Genomic DNA, 13,157 nt, shown 5'->3' with positions numbered 1-13,157 from the left:
GCTTGTCCGATTCATTCAGATGACAAATGCTGAGAGACACGCTTTGAACATGGAGGCAGGAAGTGCCCAGAGAGAGTCAGTCATGAGTGTGAAAAGTAATTTGAAACAAAAGTCTGAAGGACACAGGGTGTTGCCTACATGCAGAAATAAGTTGTTTTTAAGAAGTGGATTTGTGTTTCCACATGAAAGAAAGTGTCCTGCCATTGGTCAAATATGCATAGGCTGTGGCAAAGAGAACCATTTTGTGGTGATGTACAGAGGAAAAGAAAAAACAAGTATGTCATGGGTCGCAGACAAAATAGCCACCAGAACATAACAAAAGCAATGTTCGATGCCCACCCACAAGGCCAAGCTGTGACATCAGTTAAGGCAAATAGATTCTAAACAAAGTCAATCATCATCTAACTCATCATCAAACAGTTGTTCAGCCTCAATAATAAGTAAAGTGAAGAAATTGATTGTGTCATATTAATGTTCACTTCAGAAAAATATGCACAAGTAGGACTGCTGGCATGTGAAGAGAAAAGTCAATCAAAAAAAGTCAACCTGTCAAAATAGCAAACTCATACAAACACTGTCAAAACATTACAATGAAAATGAATAGATGTTCAATATCTTTCATCATGGAAAATGGTGGTTTGAAGAATGTAATGCCTGAGAAAAAGTGCAAGAACTTTATACACTTGGGCTGCATTGACATCTATGAAGAGTAAAGGTTTGTTTATGGCAGCATTGAAACATAACAAAACAAAGGTCTAAGTACCAACCCATGTACTTCAAGGTTTCAGCAGCAAGTGCCTGCTTGGTCATAAACAGTCATTAAGGGTGTTTTCCTCTGTCTATGTGTGCTGCAGAATGAAGCACACATAGAAAGTGGATAAAGGGGAGAAATAATGCCATTTCTCTGTGTTGTGCCACTTATTGCCACCCCTGAGGTGGCATTGGAATATGGTGTATTTCCAGCCCTGTAAATCTGGGAATGCATCAAATTCCATCAGGTTCCATGGGTGCTGTATGGGAACATCCACAGCAACACACATGGAACGCCCCTTTTCACGCAGTGTTATGCGTAAAAAGGAACTATATTTACAAGGCCATGAAAAGCCACGCAAGGTGACTTTGCTTGGCCTTGTAAACATGGGCCTGCACACTGTGTCATTGGAGCAAAAAAAAAAAGTATCGTCCAGTAGCGCAGTGTACAGTCAGGGCCTTGCAAGAGATGCCCTTAGTTTTGGTGTGTCATCAGCTGCAGAACCTTTCCAAGACATCATACAACACATCATACAACCTGTTGTGAATGCATTTGACTATAGTGATGTCATGTCCATTTTTAGAGCTACGCAGTAGGAACACAATAGAGCCCTCACATAAGTATGTCAATTACTAAGTGATGCAGGCTTGAGTTTAAATGCCAAGTGTGAATCCAATAAAACAAAATTGAGATTCCTTGACCATATATTTTCTGATGTGGGCATGATGCCTGATCCTGCAAAAGTACAAGCATTGACAAATGCTGAACCCCCACAAGATGTCTCAATGGTGCATTATTTTCGTAGAATGGCCAGCTACTATTCATAATACATAAACGACTTTGCCACTGTCAGTGATCCAGTGTGAGAGTTAACAAAGAAAAATGTTTCCTTTAACAGGTCAAGAGAATGTGAAAAGAGTTTTAAGAGATTCAAACGTGCAATAGAAAGTGCTTCTAAGAAAGTGTATATCTAGTTGGCAGAGGTATGCATCCTGTCCAAGTAAGGACCACAATCCTAATCAAGGTAACTCACAACACAACTCAAATGATCCTATGCTCACCCTATGGTAGCTTGACACAGTATTTGTGCAATACCTGATACAGTAACACAGTAAAAACACCACAAAAAGTACTCCACACCAGTTTATGAAAATAGATAACATTTATCTGAATAAAATAAATCAAAAAGACAGAAATCAAAAATATACACAAGAAGATACATCACTTTTTAAAGGTTTAAAAAAGTCTAAGGTGGTCATTACAACCCTGGCGGACGGTGTTAAAGCTGTGGAAATACCGCAAACAGGCCGGCTGACAAAAAAAGGGAATTACGACCCTGGCGGTAACCGCCAACAAAGACAGCCCCTTTAACACTTCGCCCGCCACGGCGGTACAGACAAACAGCGTGGCGGTCACCGCCAACAGACAGGCGGAAGACAATGTACCGCCCACAGTATCATAACCTACCAATCCGCCACCTTTTCTGGGGCAGATTCTCCGTGGATAAAAACACGGCGGAAACAGCTTTTGCTATGGGAAAACGCTCACCGGAACACACTCCACGAGGAACGACGACCCCATGGAGCCGGAACTCCAAATCCTACCTGCCCTTGTCTTTCTGCTCCTCTACGAACAACAGCGACATAGGCGCAGAACATACCGGTGAGTACTGCATCTACGACATGGGGGAGGAGGGAGGCAAAAGTAAGGGGGACACCCACTAAACACCCCCACCCTCGCATATCACAACATACACACCAGTGCAGTCAAAAATATCACATGAACAACCCACAATCCCCCCGGAAGAATGAATACACAAAACGAATTGCGGGCAAACATTGTAATGTGCCAATATACATGTCATATAAAAATATACTGAATTATATCTCGAAATCTGTCATAATTATATATACAATACAAGAAGTAGTGCAGATATGTACACAACAATGTCCGTGCACCAACAGTCCAAAAATGCATGGGCGAGGCCCAAAATAGATACCTGACCAAAATCCGAGAGAACACTGCTGGGGCATCAGATAGAAACACTACAGGCACCTCAGGGGGAAGGGAAGGTGGGGCACCTCAGCCGGATGAATGCAAAGCCAGATCCTCGACGGGGCTCCATGCCCATTGATGCATCCTGGGGAGTGCAAAGCCACAGTCTCTCAAGTCTTTACAGTGGGTGGTTTGCCCACTGTACCATCCTGGGGAGTGCAAAGCCACAGTCTCACAAGTCTTTACAGTGGGTGGTTTGCCCACTGTACCATCCTGGGGAGTGCAAAGCCACATTATCACAAGTAGATGCAGTTCTCAACTGGTACTGGGTGGGACTGGTGCCCAGACTGGATGAGTCTCCCCGTGAAAGTTCCTGTCCTGTCACTGTCCCAGCTGCACATGGGATAAGGATGCCTGATGTGGCGGCCTATTCATACCCACACGGTGTTTGCCCTGTTCAGCGGTCTTCACCATGGCAGTCTTGGCCCTGTTCAGCGGTGCTTTGACATGGCGGTCTATGGACTGTTCAGCGGTGCTCTGACATGGCGGTCTTTACCCTGTTCAGCGGTCTTCACCATGGCAGTCTTGGCCTTGTTCAGCGGTGCTTTGACATGGCGGTCTATGGACTGTTCAGCGGTGCTTAGCCATGGCAGTCTTTGCCCTGTTCAGCGGTCTTCACCATGGCGGTCTTGGCCTTGTTCAGCCGTGCTTTGACATGGCGGTCTATGGACTGTTCAGCGGTGCTTAGCCATGGCAGTCTTTGCCCTGTTCAGTGGTCTTCACCATGGCGGTCTTGGCCTTGTTCAGCGGTGCTTTGCCATGGCGGTCTATGGACTGTTCAGCGGTGCTCTGACATGGCGGTTCGGATACTGACATTGGTGTGTGGCATGACGAACCCCACACTGGACATTGATGTGTGGCATGACGAACTCCACACTGGACATTGGTGTGTGGCGTGACGAACTCCACACTGGACATTGGTGTGTGGCATGACGAACTCCACACTGGACATTGGTGTGCGGCTTGATGTTCCATCATCGCCCAGCGGGGCTGTGGGATCCTGGTCCCTCCTGGGCACTGACACCCGCGGTGGTCTCCTGACCAGTGACGATACTTGGGCCCTCCTGGGCACTGACACTGGCGGTGGTCTCCCGACCAGTAATGATACTTGGGCCCTCCTGGGCACTGACTCTAGCGGTGGTCTCTGGACCAGTGACGATACTTGGGCCCTTCTGGGCACTGATTCTGGCGGTGGTCTCCTGACCAGTAACGATACTTGGGCCCTCCTGGGCACTGACTCTGGCGGTGGTCTCTGGACCAGTGACGATACTTGGGCCCTCCTGGGCACTGACTCTGGCGGTGGTCTCTGGACCGGTGACAATACTTGGGCCCTCCTGGGCACTGACTCCGGGGGTGGTCTCCTGACCAGTAACGACGGTGCTGGAGGTTGTGTCTGGACCGCCGGAAATGATGGCGCACTTCACCGCCGTGACACTCACAACAGGCTGGGCAGACTTCCTCGGGACCTTCCCCACCTTCTTTGGAGTTACAGCTGACTCACCAATCGCCTTCAATCCCATTTCACTTGTTGTCCCACTAGGAGTCTTGACACGGTCCCGTCGTCCACTCTCCAATTTCATAGCCTTTAAAGGGGGTGGGCTGTACACTCCAAAAACCTGTAACACGCACCAGTGTCACTGGAGGCTTTTTGGCTGAGGCGCTACGACGGGACTGATGAACTGGAGGGGGGGTGGGGGCAAAAAGGTCAATTTGACAGAGGGACAGTTTCTGACGGACACTGGGATGGGTTGCTGGAGGGGGTCTGGGAGTGGAGGTAGAGGAGGTGGTTGTAGGAGGTGTCACTTTAGGTGTTTTGGGTGCAGGTGCAGGTACTGGAGGCTGTCGTGAGGTGGATGGATGTTGGGTGAGTGATTGCCGGCGTTTGGGCACTTTGGGAGGGGGCGTCACAGACACACTGGGAGAGGACACAGGGGACGTGTAAATGGCAGTGGAGGTGGTGAGTGTAGGTGAGCGGCTTGTGGTGCTGGGTGTCGTGGTGCGAGTCCTAGTGCCTGTAGATGTGGTGCATGCAGGTGTGTGTGTAGACGACACTGGGAGGGAGGAGGGGGAAGAGGAGGAGGGGAACACAGTGGAGACACTGGATGTTGCTGTGTCTGTATGGGTGTGATGCTTGTGTGAATGCCTGTGGTGTGTGTGGTGCCTATGCTTGCTTGAGCTACTTTTGGGTGTTAACTTGTGTGCCTGCTGGTCTGTAGGTGTGCTTGGGATGGGCTGGGGTACAGGGGATTGGGTCTGGGTGGAGGAAGTTGGATGGGGGAGGCTGGACACAGGGACAATGGCTGCCATCAGTGATGAGGCCAGAGATTGCAGGGTTCGCTGAAGGACAGCCTGACCAGAATGAATGCCTTCCAGGAATGCATTACCGTGTTTCAACTCTCGTTCTACACCCTGGATGGCATTCACAATGGTAGACTGCCCAACAGTGAGTGACCTGAGGAGGTCAATGGCCTCCTCAATGAGGGCAGCAGGGGTGACTGGGGCAGGGCCTGAGGTGCCTGGGGTGCAGGTGATGCCCACCCTCCTGGGTGAGCGGGCACGGGACACACGCTGAGGGGCTGCTGGGAGGGCGGTGCTGGTAGGGGAGGTGGCGGCTGTACCTGTAGAAGTGGGGCGCACAGATGGTGCCGCCACCACAGGGGAGCTCCCATCGGCGGAGGAGTCCGTGTCGCTGGTTGGTGATCCTGCGGCCGACGTGAAGCTCCTTTCGCCCTCCGTCCCACTGGTGCATTCAGAGTCTGTGGTGTGGCCCTCCATGGCCATGTGGGATGCAGCTCCCTCGTGCTCCGGTGCCACTGTACCTCCGCCTGATGATGCTGATGTACAAAAGGACAGGGAGAGCAGGAAAAGGGGGGGAGACAAAAGAAAGAGAGTTTTAGTGCATGGCATACCGCTACCGTTGGCGGACAAGACAGATGCAGCAGCCCCATGCATTACGCCGTGCTCCTGCCCTCTGCACATGCAATTTCTGGGATATGGCCTACATGGCAATGGTAGAAATCTGCACACATGGATGGCAAAGGGGCAACTATACATCAACTTGCCTCTGTTCTGAGCTGGGGTGGAGTCCCACATGGCCTACATTACGGAGGGGCCTTGCCTACTAAACTCGCCCTGGCCTAGGGACACCCACAGCCCAACTCCCCCACCCAGACACCTCCACTGCACGCAAAGTCCACAGAATGAGGTTGTACTCACCCCCTTGTGTCTGCTGTGATGTCCTTAAGCGCCCATCCAACTCCGGGTAGGCCACCGCCAGGATCCGGAACATCAGGGGGGTCATGGTGCGACGGGCACCCCTCCTGTATAAGGGAGGCCATCCTCAGCTGAGCCTCCGCCGTCTTCTTGCTGCAGCGGCGAATGTCCTCCCATCTCTTACGGCAGTGGGTGCCCCGTCTCTGGTGGGCCCCCAGGGTCCGGACTTCCTTGGCGATGGCACGCCAAATGTCCCTCTTCTGGTGGGCGCTGACCTACATGACATGCACAAGGAAAGAGGAACAGTCATTACCTACTGCACCGTCAATGTGAGTGGCCCCCTCCCAACTCTGTCCATGTGGCCCATTCATCCCCATGCATAACTGTTCTATGTACTCTGCCCCCTTCCCTCTTCCACCCAGCCCTCTCCACCCAGGCCTAGCCCATACAATGTGCCCACTCAGTACTAACCTGTTGGTCTGGAGGACCGTAGAGTAGCGTGTACTGGGGGAGGACCCCATCCACAAGTTTCTCCAACTCCTGTGCAGTGAAGGCAGGGGCCCTTTCCCCAGATGCAGCAGCCATCGTCGCTTCCAGTCCGAGGTCACAGCAGCACTAGCAGTGTAGGTCCTCTCCTGTCGAAGGTCAGGTATCTAGTGATTCAACAGAGAGAAAATGGTGGTGACGTCCGCGGCGGTGACGTCCGCGGCGGGGCGCATCTTCACCGCCAGCGCACCTGTTCATTGGCTCCTGGGACCCATAGGGTCCAATGTTAACCAATGCAGCACTGTGCCGCGCTAAACGACGCCTACCGCGACGGTGTACAAGACCAGCGCAGTTACCCAACAATTCCATTGTCCCAGTTTAGAGGTCAGGCAGCCGCCATTTCAGGGGCCCACATGGCTTCATTTACTACTGCGTCACACATACTGAGGACTACACTGAAAACATTTCCCGGATGGGTTAATTGTCTGTTGTAGTCTTGTGTGTGACTGTGGGTACATACCTGGAGGAATGCTGATAGTTTCTTCGCTGTTGTCCTTCTTAGGCACCGACAGTTGGGACATATTGGAAAATGGCGGAATCCGCCAGTGTACCGACCGCTGGTGGACCTGTTGACAATGGAAGAGAGACATTTGATCATAACCTACCGGTTCGACCGTGCCACTATCCAGGAACTATGTACCCAGTTGGAGCCAGACCTGATGTCACCAATCCGCCATCCGACTGGAATCCCCCTGACGTGCAGGTGCTGTCAGTGCTCCATTTCCTTGCAAGTGGCTCTTTTCAGACAACAGTGGCCATGGCATCAGGGATGTCCCAGCCTATGTTTTCCAACGTGTTGTCCAGAGTGTTGTCTGCCCTGCTGAAACACGTAGGGAGATACATCATTTTCCCTCAGGTGGAGGATTTGCCTACAGTGAAAGGTGACTTCTATGCCCTTGGACATATCCCCAACGTCATAGGTGCCATTGATGGGACCCATGTAGCTCTGGTCCCCCCCGCAGGAGTGAACAGGTGTACAGGAACAGGAAGAGTTATCATTCTATGAATGTCCAGATGGTCTGTTTGGCAGACCAGTACATCTCGCAGGTAAATGCTATGTTCCCTGGCTCAGTGCATGACGCCTACATCCTGCGGAATAGCAGCATCCCTGATATGATGGGTCAAATCCAGAGGCACCGTGTATGGCTATTGGGGGACTATGGTTACCCCAAACTGTCCTGGCTATTGACCCCAGTGAGGAATCCCAGGACCAGGGCAGAGGAACGGTACAATGAGGACCATGGGCGGACTAGGAGGGTGATCGAACGCACCTTCAGCCTGCTGAAGGCCAGGTTCAGGTGCCTCCATATGACAGGTGGATCCCTATTCTACTCACCGAAGAAGGTGTGCGACATCATCATCGCCTGCTCCATGCTCCATAATTTGGAATTGCGATGCCAGGTGCCTTTTCTGCAGGAGGATGATCCAGATGACGGTGTTGTAGCAGCGGTGGAGCCTGTGGAGCCTGTAGACAGTGATGAGGATGAAGCTGATGAAGAAGAAAACGACAACAGGGAGTCAGTCATACAGCAATATTTTCAGTGAGACACAGGTGAGTACATTTTCAAGTTTAACATAATATTAACTTTCACACGTCTACCTCTATCCTGTACCTACATTTCACTCACTATTTGTTAACTGAGTTGTCCCCTTCCATTTCAGTTTCACTAATGTGGTAACCTATGTGTCAATAGCTTGCATCCTTGAAAGGCTTGTGATGTGTGACATTGGTATGTTGGCCTTCCAATAGGTAACCATTTTTGACACTGTAATTGACAATACAAAGTTCAAAATCATTGACTGACTCCGGTTTTATTAGTGTTTCAAGGGTGTTTATTTAAGTGCATACCAATGAAGGGGGGTTGTGAAATGGGGATGGGTTATGGTGGAAGAATGTCCATGGCAGAGTCCAGTCTATTAGTCTCACAGGTACATTGCACATCTGGCCATTGGAAGTGGAGCTGGGGCAGTTCCGATTTGGACAGGATAACAAAGTGGTACAGTGGGGGGACAATCAGGGTGGTCTTATTTCCTGGCGGGGGTCTTGCCATCTTGCTCTGTCCTGTTCCTGGATCTGAGGGACCACTTTCATAGTGGTTGTCCATCTGCAGGGGGTGGGGTGCTGGTGTGTTGGTCCTGTGGCGGGGCGTCCTGTCCACTAGCGCCGGCAAAGGTGGTGGGCATTTCATCATCCTGGCTAGTGTCAGGGGCCCCTTGGAGTGCCACAGTGTCCCACAAGGTCTTTTAAATGTCCTTCAGCACCCCTACAATGGTGCCCAGGGCAGAGCCGATGGTCCTGAGCTCCTCCCTGAACCCCAAATACTGCTCCTCCTGCAGAAGCAGGGTCTCCTGCAACTTGCCCAGTACCGTTGCCATCGTCTCCTGGGATTCATGGTATGCTCCCATGATGGAGGAGAGGGCCTCGTGGAGAGTAGGTTCCCTTGGCCTGTCCACCCTCTGTCGCACAGCAGCCCTCCCAGTTCCCCTGTGTTCCTGTGCCTCCGTCCCCTGGACCGTGTGCCCACTACCACTGCCCCCAGGTCCCTGTTGTTGTTGGGGTGTTGGGTTAGCCTGGGTGCCCTGTAGTGGTGGACACACCGCTGATTGACCTGTCCTGGGTAGGGAGGTTTGGGCCCGCTGGGTGGGTGCTGTGCTGGTGTTCCCAGAGGGTGGAAGGTCGGTGTTGGGCTGTGGCTGGGCAAGGGGAACCGACTGTCCTGAGGCCCACAATGGTCGGGCTGGTCATCAAGATCCAGTAGGGCAGGGCTGCTGTTGTCACTGTGGGCCTCTTCTGGGGGTGGAGTGGTGTTGTCTGGACCCTCTGGTGTGGTGACGTTCCTTCGGGTTCCTGTGGGGGTATGAGTACATGATTATTGCATGTGTGTGTGTGTTTCATGGTGTGCAATGGCTGGGTGTGCGTGTACACCAGTGCAGGCATTCCTGTGTGGGGGCTTGTGTGCTGATGGTTGGGGGGTGTTGGGGTCTGTGCAGTGGGCATGCTTTAGTGATGGGTATCCATGCTTAGTTATGTCATGCAGGTCTTGGTGTTGGGATGGGTGGTTGGTGTCATGGGTAGATTAGTGAGGATTTGGGGTGATAGGGGAGGGTGTGAGGGTGGTGGTGTGTGATAGCATGCAGGTAGGGTGGGGGATATGTATAGTTAAGATTTTACTTACCAGTGTCCGTTCCTCCAACGACTCCTGCGAGGCCCTCAGGATGCAAGATAGACAAGACTTTCTCCTCCCATGTTGTTAGTTGTGGGGGAGGAAGTGGGGGTCCGCTGCCAGTCCGCTGTACCGCGATGTGGTGCACCTTCCCCTGTAGGTCGTTCCACCTCTTCCTGATGTCCTCCCTATTTCTTGGGTGCTGTCCCACTGCGTTGACCCTGTCGACTATTCTTTGCCATAGCTCCATCTTCCTGGCTATGGATGTGTGCTGTACCTGTGAGCCAAATAGCTGTGGCTCTACCCGGATGATTTCCTCCACCATGACCCCGAGCTCCTCCTCGGAGAAGCGGGGGTGCCTTTGGGGTGACATGGGGTGGTGTGTGTGAGGTGTTGGGTGGTGTATGTGTTGATGAGTGTGGTGAGTGTAGTGGTATGCGGTGTTTTGTGCGTGGATGTTGTGTGGGTGATGGTGTAGTTTGCCTCTGTGTGATGGGGTTGTCTATTCTGTGCTGTCTCTCTCTGGCCTTCTCTCAGAAATTCTGGTCGTAGGGGTTTGTGTGTGATGTGGGTGTGTGTTTTATATTGTGTTTGGTGTGTGGGAGTGGTGTTTGTATGTGTATCAGGTGTGTGTATTTGTAATTGTCTAATGTGGCGGTGTTTTGTAGAAGTGTGTGTATTTTGAGCGCAGCGGTGTGTACTGCTAATGGAATACCGTGGTTGAAAGACCGCCGCGTGGATTCGTGGGTCGTAATGGCATGGACGTGTTTCTGTTGGCGTGGAGGTAGAGGATTTGTTTCCGCATGTTTATCGCTGACCTTTGGTGTGGCGGTATTGTGTGGGTGTCTGAATTTCGGCGGATTCCGTGATGTGTGTCATAATAGCTGTTGCGGAATTCCGCGGCCGCAGCGGTGTGTTGGCGGTCTTCTGCACTGCGGTAAGCGCCTTATACCGCCAATGTTGTAATGACCCCCTAAGTCCTTAAGAATCAGTGGTTACATCCTTGTAACATACAGTACCTGAGATGTGTCAAAAATAACGAAGCACGAGGACCACAGAGAAGGAGATGCTACATCGGATTTCCAGGTGCGGCACAGACAATGTCCATGCTGCAAGGTAATGCATTCATTTCCAGGTGTGCAGTCTTGGGTCTTCACTGTGATGCGGAGATATTTTGACAGCTAAGGATGATGCGTTGAAAATGTTTGACACGCTGGTGAAAAGGATCAGGTGCTGTGTCGATCCGGTAAGCGACCACAGGGCAGGCACTGTTGTGATTTCTGCAGATGTTGCATTCTGTCCTGAGATTTCTGTCCCCAGCACTCTAGCCAGCGATGCTCAGCTCCCTGAGTTGATCTCCGGTGTCGTGGGACCTCCTTTTTGCAGTGTTGAGATGACTGCAATGTTCAGGCTTCGTGAAACCATGTTCAAGGACTTCCACGAGTGCTACCTTCTTGTGCATGGGATCTCTAAGTTGCTGAGGGCCCCCTCTGTCTCCTCTCCCAAATGGCAACATCCTGGTCCTTCCTGGGCCCGGGCAGTACCCTTTTTCTTGAACCGTGACTCTTGCAGCTAGCAAGGCTTGTTTGAGGTTTTTTTCCAAGGAAACAACTCTGCATCCTCCAGCACGCTGTGGGACATCTTCTGCACTAAGAAGAACTTCCCACCTCCTTTCATTGTTGCAGAATCTTCAGCTTCTTCCAACTGGAGACAGCCATTTTGTACCTTCATCTGTGGTTTAGTGGGCTCCTGCCCCCCTTGGACACTTGCACAACTCTTGGACTTGGTCCCCGTGCTTTGCAGGTCCTCAGGTCCAGGAATCCATCTTCAGTGCTTTGCAGTCAGTTGTGGTCTTTGCAAAATCCTTTATCACGACTTTAGTGTGTTTCTGGGGAAATGGTAGTACTTAACTCCTACTCTCCAGGGTCTTGGGGTGGGGTATCTTTTACACCCTTTGTGTTTTTTTACACTCCCAGCAACCCTCTACACACCACACTAGCCTAAGGTCCATTTGTGGTTCTCATTCCACTTTCTTAGTATATGGTTTGTGTTGCCTCTAGGCCTATTGCATCCTATTGTATTCTACAGTGTTTGCACTACTTTCTGACTGTTTTACTTACCTGACTTGGTTTATTGTGTATATTTTTTGTATGTTACTTACCTCCTAAGGGAGTATATCCTCTGAGATATTTTGACATATTGTCACTAAAATAAAGTACCGTTATTTTTTAGTAACACTGTGTATTGTCTTTCTTATGATATAGTACCTATATGATATAAGTGGTACTTCATGAGCTCTGCATGTCTCCTAGTTCAGCCTTGGCTGCTCTGCTATAGCTACCTCTATCAGCCTAAGCTGCTAGAACACTACTACTCTGCTAATAAGGGATAACTGGACCTGACACAAGGTGTAAGTACCATTGGTACCCACTACAAGCCAGGCTAGCCTCCTACACTGTCAACCAAAGTAACTCATTATGAACTAAGCATATCAGTACTCCCCAAAGATTCCTGGGAGAAATTATCTATCAACATATTTGGTCCACCTGACAATGGACATCATTTAATGGTGATAATAGATGAATATTTACATTGTCCACTGGTCCTAAATCTCTCATACACAAGGCATGAATGAGTAATTGAAAAACGTGATGGCATATATTCGCAACATGGGGTTTGCCAGTCATTGTGAAGTCGGACAGTGGCCCACCCTTTAATAGCAAATAATTTAAGGATTTGTTTTGAAGCATTTGAACATAAGACATCAAAAGATCACACTTTTGTGGCCACAGGCCAATGGATTTGTTGAGCGTTCTATGGGTATACTGAAGAAAGCAGTGAAACATGTAACTCTTGAGAAGTTCAGTTTAAAAAGAGTGCTGAAGTCTACTCTATGAGCTCATCGTTTGACACCGCACTTTACCACAGTGAAAGTTCTGTGATTTTGATGTTTGGGAGAGCAATGACAAACAAGATACCCCAATGGACCACAGAAAGAGATACTAATGAAAACTTGATTTGTACGAAGGCTTGGTTCAAAAACACAAAATGAAAAGGTATATAGACGAGAGGTGACACATAAATGATATCTCACTCTGAAAAGAAGATTAGGTGATTGCACAAGAGCTAAGAAAAAGAAAATCTGATGCTCCTGATGCTGGATCTTTTCAAGTAGTGTCTACCGAAGGACACATTGTGGCAGCCTGCCAATAAGGGAAGTCCCTTACTAGGGACTCTTCTCATTTTAGGCCTGTGTTTCAGTGGTCTTCAACTTGAGATGGTAAATCAAAGAGTGATTGTGTACCTAGATTGGATTGACAGATCAAAGCGGCAAAATGATTAATTGAGGAGATTGTGCTTTTTTTCTGTATACATATATATTTGTGCCTGTCTAATGAGTAACTAAACATTTGCAATTTTTCATTTAA

This window comes from Pleurodeles waltl, chromosome 2_1 (assembly GCF_031143425.1).
Source record: "Pleurodeles waltl isolate 20211129_DDA chromosome 2_1, aPleWal1.hap1.20221129, whole genome shotgun sequence".
Taxonomy (NCBI): domain Eukaryota; kingdom Metazoa; phylum Chordata; class Amphibia; order Caudata; family Salamandridae; genus Pleurodeles; species Pleurodeles waltl.
Note: the sequence above shows the minus strand (reverse complement) of the source record.